The sequence below is a fragment of the Buceros rhinoceros genome, unplaced genomic scaffold, assembly GCF_000710305.1.
Source record: "Buceros rhinoceros silvestris isolate BGI_N320 unplaced genomic scaffold, ASM71030v1 scaffold43000, whole genome shotgun sequence".
NCBI lineage: Eukaryota > Metazoa > Chordata > Aves > Bucerotiformes > Bucerotidae > Buceros > Buceros rhinoceros.
The window spans coordinates 1-8,265 of NW_010389849.1; positions in this window are offsets into that span (position 1 = coordinate 1).

The following is an 8,265-nucleotide window of genomic DNA, read 5'->3' on the forward strand; positions in this document are numbered from 1 at the left end:
ATATATAAATAAATTAATGGTATTTAAGACGTAGATATCCATTTCATAGTGTTCCATGAGATTAGTTTTGATTATGTTATGAGTATATAAATTAAAAATATTTCTCAAGTAGCTTCCCCCCGCCACCCCGCACCCCATGCTTTCTGGGGGTTTTTGTTTGGGGTTTTTTTTTTTTCCTTCCCTGTCGTCAGTCTTAGCTTGTTTGCTCTGATTGTTACAAAAGTTTTAAGTGGGAAAGCTGTGCTCTTAAAACTCTGGTTTGTCTCTGGAGACAGAAAAACAGTGAGTAGTAGTTGGAATAACAAATACATAAACCCTACAGTCCTCAAAGCAAACTGTGGCTAGAAATGAAAACTAAAAATGATGTTAACTATTGTGTAGTATTTTTGGCACTTGCTTTCATTACATAGGTAATATTTAAAAATAATCTGCTCTGACAGAGATAGGAATAACGTAAAACAGAACAAGTGTACTTCAGAGACTGAAAATTTATTTCTGAGGTCTATGTATATAACTCCTAAAATTCAATTGTACAGTGTAGATATACTAACATGCATTTCTCTGCCATGTAATTCAGTTTTTTGGGCAGATCTTTATTCAGCTTGAACCTCTGGAAGTAGAATTTAAGAACTGTCTTTCCTCCCTGAGGTTTGCTGCTGCTTCTGAAGGGATGCATCAGTATCAGCTTTCTATTTTGCAGTATCACAGTCATTGGAGGTCGAAGGGAACTTTGTATGTCACCTAGTCCCATCCGCTGCTCAAAGCATGATCACTAGTACAGGTTGGTCTGAACTGTGAAAATCCTTGAGGATGGAGACTCCACAGCTGCTGGGAGCAACCTGTTCCAGTGTGTGATTATCCTTACAGCAGAAGATTTTTCTTAGGTTTAAATGGAATTTCTTATATTTCATTTTGTGCATATTGTCTCTCACCTTGTCACTGGGCACCACTGAGAAGTTACTGGCTTTGTCTTCCCACTGCTCCCCTCCCAGTATTAGATATTTATGCACATTGATAAGACTCTCAGAGTCTTCTCTGGGACTGAACAGTCCCAGCTCTCTGCCTCTCCCAGTATAACAGATGTTCCTAGCCCTTCATCAGCTTTGTGGCCCTTTCCGTGTCTCTCGTACTGGGAGCCCAGAACTGGACCCAGTACTCCAGGTGTGTCACACCAGTGCTGAGTAGAAGGGAAAGATCACCTCCCTCAACCTGCTGTCAGTGCTTTTTCTAATGGGCCCTGGATGCTGTTAGTAGCTAAGGGCCGGAGTGCGTTTTGGAAACTTTTCTCATGGTCATGCCTATCTAGGGTGCTTTGGTTCAACTGAACAGTCCCAGCTCTCTGCCTCTCCCAGTATAACAGATGTTCCTAGCCCTTCATCAGCTTTGTGGCCCTTTCCGTGTCTCTCGTACTGGGAGCCCAGAACTGGACCCAGTACTCCAGGTGTGTCACACCAGTGCTGAGTAGAAGGGAAAGATCACCTCCCTCAACCTGCTGTCAGTGCTTTTTCTAATGGGCCCTGGATGCTGTTAGTAGCTAAGGGCCGGAGTGCGTTTTGGAAACTTTTCTCATGGTCATGCCTATCTAGGGTGCTTTGGTTCAACCTCGCAGAGTAATTTGAGAGCATGAAGTAGGTTTCTTCTAGTTTCTGCTAAGCTGGCTTCAGATTTGTGCTCTAATCACATCAATCTGTTTTATCTCCATGACTTGACTGTAACTAATACAGAGTAACTGCCTTCTCCTTTTGCCTTCTTGAAATCTCAATTACTATAAACCTACACTTAAGGTGATTTTTCTGTGTTCATTAGAAATATTTCATTGTCTTCATTAAGCTTTGAAAAGTACTGATAGTATGAATACCGTGCAAAAGCTTAAAAACCTATGAATTCCACATATAGGTAGCTTATCCAAATTTTACAAGTCCAAAATTGGTCCTTAAACCACACTGAAAAATGGCAGTGTGGAATATGGACTCATTTCCTAGGGTTCATTATAGGTATTGTTAGATTGCTTGTTTTGCCATTTAACATTAATAATTACCTCTCTTGTATGTAATTGCAAATTTTGTTTCATCTATTAATTTGTTTGCAAGTTGCTATTCTTCAAATAACAGTGAATTCTCAATGCAATTCACTATAACTTTCAGTAATTTTTATTTTCCTTGAGATAGCTTTGACTTGACAAAGTATGTCTAGCTGGTAATATAACCTTAAAATATACTGTTACCAATCCATTTTCTTCTCTAGAGTTTAGAATACTGTAAAAGGCTCTGAGAAGAGGGTGTTATGATACTATCCTTTTTTTGAGTTTTTAATTAAATTTGTGTGTCATCATCCTTCCCCCCACTTTTGCCTCATAGTTTTACTTGAATTTTACTTGAAATTACTAATTTTACTTGAAAATAAAGATTTCAAAGTAATTAGTTTTTTCTGGGATGTTTCAGATTTGGAATTGATGCTGCCGCCTAATACTTAGCTTGTCTTTTGCCAGTTTCCTCCAGCATCATATAATGAAGAGGAGGTATAAGGCTCTTCGATGTTTTTGTCAGTGCTGTTAAATCTATCTTTAAGAGTCTTTGAATCAGACAACTTGGACTTAGCCATGAAGAAATACTATATATTTATAATCTGCATTCAAAAATTAGGCAAATGAAGTATGATACATTAATGTTCATGAAAGCAAGAATAATTAATTTGTGTTTTTCTTTGCAGATGCATTCTTTATGAACATAAGTTTGCAGTAGAGTACAATTCCATTTAACATTTCTGTGTCACTTGCTTCCCACATTTGTATTTCAGCTGTTGTCTTCCTGTACTAAGTAGTTAACAAATGTTTTTCTGTCAGTGGTTCGACAAAGGGAAGAGGAAGGAGTAGGATATAAATGAATAATAAATTACAGCCTGAAAAAGCTTTCATCTCTTAATCGGAATAAAAATGCGGCTAAAGTTTATGGCAATGTATTTTGTTACTCTTTAATGTCAGTTTGTTACTATCAAATGTCAAAATATTCCAGTTTTTAATAATTATTTTTCTTTACTAGAGAATTAAATACTTGTGGGGAAAAAGAACTGTAATCTTTTGATCCTGTTAGACCAGGAAAAAGAAAGATGGATAGTAGGACAGAATTTAGAAGATAGAATCAACCTATTGTGCATGCTTGCTGGCTGGAACTTTTGTTCTCCAGTATTTTTACTTGGCACAGAGTTAGTTTAAAATGGGAGTGAGGGGAGTTTCGGTTGTTATCCAAACATAAATCTGGAATAACTTACTGTGTATTAGGAATGAATGCCTGGCACATGCTAAAGACAAAATACTCTCTCTGAAATTGTGCTGTGTATTAGCAAAGGAAAAATAACGTGCTATTACATGACATAAATAAAAGCAGAGAAGTTTCTGTAAAGCTCACTGTAAAATTCCATCCAGCACACCCACACTTAGTATTTGCTGAACAAAGATTAAGGGCAGCAAATCAAGACATAAATTTTGTAGTCGTCTTGGCAAAACATTTTTCTGAGAATGATTACTTGCCAAGTTGTTATGAATGTGAAGATAAATGTCCTGTCTGCAAACTGAGAGCAAACCCTCTTTTAGTTAATAATTGGCAATACTGTTCTGTCTTTGTGTGTAGAAGATTACAAGTGACTTTAGTTCTACTTACAGTATTAATTAATATTTAGGCATTAGCTCAATGTAGCCTCCTTTATCTCCTTAGGGCTTTATTTCATGAATATACTACTGTTGTGGTCCACACAAAAATCTTTTTTTCATGGATAGAGGGGGCAAATAATCGAGGTTATATCTGTTATGAAGCCAAGTGCGTACAGCAAGCTTAAAAAGAAACAATAATTGCATTCGCTTATTTGTTTCCAGGTATTCCAGACCTTCATCAAAAATAGTGGAGATGAGAATTCCAGGTCACTTATTTTCAAGATTGTCTGCATTCTTCATACAGAGGAAATGTTACCAACCAAATGGCTGCTGTAGCTCGTTAAGTCTAGTTGTATTGCTGTGGTCATTAGGCACGTGCACCTCAAACACTTTTCGTTGTACAGAGAGAAGTTCTGAAGAGAAAACTCTGAAATAATTTTGATGTAAAATGGCATCTCAAGTGTGGTATTTTTAAAAAGTGAAATAATTGTAATACAGAACACTAAGAGGATTTAGTTCTGTGGTGTCTGTACCATTCAGGAGATTAACTTCTAGTTATTAGAAATTGGACCACTTGCATTAAAGGAAAATTTTTGTGACTTAACAAGCACAGTAATAATGCATTCCACCGCTTTTGCAATATTAAAGAAACTAAAGCAGCTGTGTTTAAAGCAATGTAAATAATTACTGTTTTCTTTGAGATATGGTGGGGGGATGAGGAACTAAACTCATGTTACATTTGGTTTTCTCAGCAGAGGTGTTGGAGGCAGTAAACTTTTGACCTCTTGCTTATAAGTTCTTTGGTACTGACATTACTTGTCAACATAAACACGGAGGGCAGTTCTTTGAACATTAATTGCCAGATTAAAATTTCACCGATTATATTAATACAGCAAAATTATGTTTTGCTCATTGCTGCTGAAAATTCAGTAATAAAGTGAGTTTGTCCACTTGCTGCAAGTTAGGCAAGGAAAGGCCATAACAGATTCCCCTCACTGTGTCAAAGCATACATGTTGGTTACTATCATGTATCCTTACCTTAAGTAATATTTGTGTGGTAAAGGACACACAAAAAAAATAAAAGATACATGAAAGACTTCTGACACTTTATTGGCAAAGATAGTACTATTAAAACAAACCAACGTGGTCTTACTGTGAATAAAAAAAATACTATTTTTATTTCAGTAGTGTCTGTAGAGGCAAATACCAAATTACTTCTGCTTCTTCCTATTCTGTTTCTGTCAGAGGAATTCCTAGTTCTTCCAGTTTTTCAACTGTTTAATTTGCTCTCTGCTTGGTAAATTTAATGATTCTTGATAGAGGTTTTCAACCCCCAAGCCCCACTTTTGACTAGAGCAGCACTGAGTTAAAACAGCAAGTGTGCATAAATGTACTTAACAACATTTTGTTTGTCACTGGTGAGTTTGAAACTGTGAAGAATACACTGTCCTAATGTATCTTCAGGTCACCAATTGAAACTGATGTTCCAGGAGGTTTGCACTGGTAGGGTGTAGTTCGTGGCTTCTGACCTATGGGTTGCCTAATTCTTTATTACAATTAGGTTGTTTTATCAATGGTATTTGAGTCAAGATTCCCTTTCAGTACTGAATGCTCCTAGATCTAGTGATTCCCTGTCAGTAGGAGTTCTCACAAACATTGTACTCTTTCTTGATGACCACAACCTGAGACCAAAGGAATAGTTTGTGCCCTGACTTTAATGATTGCCTCATTACAGGCCTGTCTCTGGGCAGGTTTTGTTATACAATACTCCTTTCAGACATACCACTGTATTTCAAGAAATGAGTATGCAAAAATTCTTAAACATTGCAGTAGGCTCTCTTATTAGGGTAGTTTAAATGTGCTTTGACCTTTAAGAGTTAATAATGTCTTGCACAAAGTCTCCATTCCAATTTTTATAGACATTGATATAAATGAGGGTTTGATGGCTAGGTGGGGTAACTGTCTCATGGTGAGTTGTGTGGTACGGAGATGTAGTTGCTGTGACAGTTAGAGCACATTTAATCTTAGCTCAGGTGACATTAATAGTATGTCTGTAGGATGGATCTGTTCTTAATATGTGTAGTGCTGCTGCTAGAGCACCTTCATATTTCCTTGACAGTCTATGTACACTTTGAATAATAGTCCTTCAATCTTGAATGACCTGAGGACCTTTGGGCACCTTGGCCCCAGAGTCTTTTGTTAGCAGGAAAGAGGTGTTGGTACGGAACTCTGCTTTATGTCACCCACAGTGTAAATTTATGTACAGACAAGAAAAACACGTTTCTTCTCTGCTGTTCTTTGACTTTTGTTCTCTGTGTTCAAGGCACACTCTTCTGCTTTTGTTTATTGGAATGTCCAAAGGTGTCTTCAAGTCTTTCTCAGTCTCTGACATCCCAAGAAGGAAAAGGACTGGCTTTTAAGGACTCCCTGCAAACCATACAGATGTCACAGTCCTGTAAATACATCCCTTTGGATATCATTAAGGGGGGAAAAAAAAAAACAAACTTGCTTTCCCTATTTAAATGGATGTATTTGCAGTGAATGTGGGGGGGGAAAGCCACTTTTAGGTAACAGAAGAGTAACAGTTCTAACTAAGCGGATCTTTTAATCATTAAACTGATCCTCAAGACTAAAGACATTTGCAAGATTTCCATTTATATGAAAACAGTTCTTTTCATGTAAATGAATTATGGAAAAGATATGAAGATGCATACTTCAGCAAGTAAGATAAATTTATATCCAGTAATGACCAAGGGTATTCTCAATTTACATTGCTCTAACTCGTACCAGTCTAAAATTCATTTACCTTCCTCTGAAAAGATCTGATTTGCATCTGTCAAAAAGAAATAACTAGATACAGATGGCCCATAGGTGTAACATCCATTATGTCAATTCCTAAGTTTTACTTTATTAAATCATAACATGAAATGTGTACACAGGGAAGCTTACAATCAAGTATGTTCTTAATCAGTTCAATTGAGAGTTGTAAGCATTAACCCCACATCACGTGAATATGATGTTTCAGGCAGCAGGAGACTGAGTGCCTTAGATACAAATCTCTGTATCATTCTGTGTTTGGATTTCTTTGAAATGTAATTTCAACTTTACATGTGCTGGTTTCATAATTTTTAATATTAACATGTCAGCATTCTAAAGATAAAGTTTGGTACATATCAGTAATTAGCTTATTACTAGTGTTGTCTTGATGAAACATACATAGCTTAGAACCTACATAGCAATTCTTACAAAATTTTGTTTGTCACAGTCCGTTGTTGTATTTGATTATCGCCTTTATTCATTCCTGAAGCTCAGAGTGCTTTTACTTCATCATTCTTTGCTGAAAGCTTGGATATGAAGGTGCTAGGTTGCTTTATTAATTGTAAATGTAGAAGTAGACAGACATTGGAGGGCATGAGTACCTTATTTGTTATTTTGAGGGGTCTTTAAATGGTTGGACAACTCAACAGCTTTGACATTGAAAAATTTGTCATCTTTGTAGTACCAAATAAGGAATGTACACTTTTTTCTGGTTTCAATGATCAATTGTAAATGAAAAGTGAAATGCTACTTTTAAAATCCAGAAAAATAAGTTAAATTGTGATGCTCACCAGCAGAACCTAGGAGAGTATTGTAGAGAGATCTAATTTTATTAGACAAATTGATAATAAATGGAAAAGGCAGACAAACTTCTGAGCGTATAATGCTTTCTCCTGCAGCAAACATCAGGAGGATAAATGCAGTGTGAAAACAATTGTGTTATGTTTGTGTTTACTGAGAGAATTTGAAGGGAAAAGGCTGTCTCTAATGTATGAAGAGATGCTTGGAAGGAGAGAGATGGTGAAGCTGTGAACAAGAATGATCACTTACAGAAGTCTGTGTCCTGCGGGAAGAGGGACATTGGGGTATGCCGTAATAACTAGCTCGTGATAGTGTTTGGTAGTTACAGCTTTTAGTTCTTAAGCTCTGCATTTGAAAATGTTTTGTAGGACTCCATCGAGAAACAGGATTGAGAGTTAATGGAATGGGTTTTTTTCTGAAAAATGTTTTGCATTCAGTTACTGAGTGTTTCTGTCTGTTTTCCCTTCTCTGCATCATTCCTAGTAAATAATAGTTGTTTGATTTTACCCACAGTTTCGTGAAGCATATAAAGTTCTTCTACATGCATAGCTAAAATTCATAGATTTTTTGGTAGTAAAAAGACAGTTTTTCATGGGGAGATGTTAATCATTCATTTTCAAGAACATATGAAAAGCTGGCAACTTTCCTTGCAGGAAAAGTTTAATGAAGTTTCATTTGTCTGTTTTAAAGATCTGCTTTGTGTCTTGTGTCTTTTGATGCTACGTATGCATATACATGGAGATAAGAGATGCTTAAGTCCATTTGTTAAAGTGGAGTTTTAAAGCTAACTGGTTCTTGCTACATGAATTTCCATTTTTGTGGTATCTCTATGCGTTCTATACATATATGTAAGTAATTTGAAAATTATTCATGTATAATTAGGGATAAAAATTGACTTGAGGTTCCTGTTTGAGGGAATTGCAAACAGGGGTGTTGATTATTTACAAAAGCACTTGATATTGCGTAACTGTGATACAAGCATCAACGTGAAATCAGCAGGA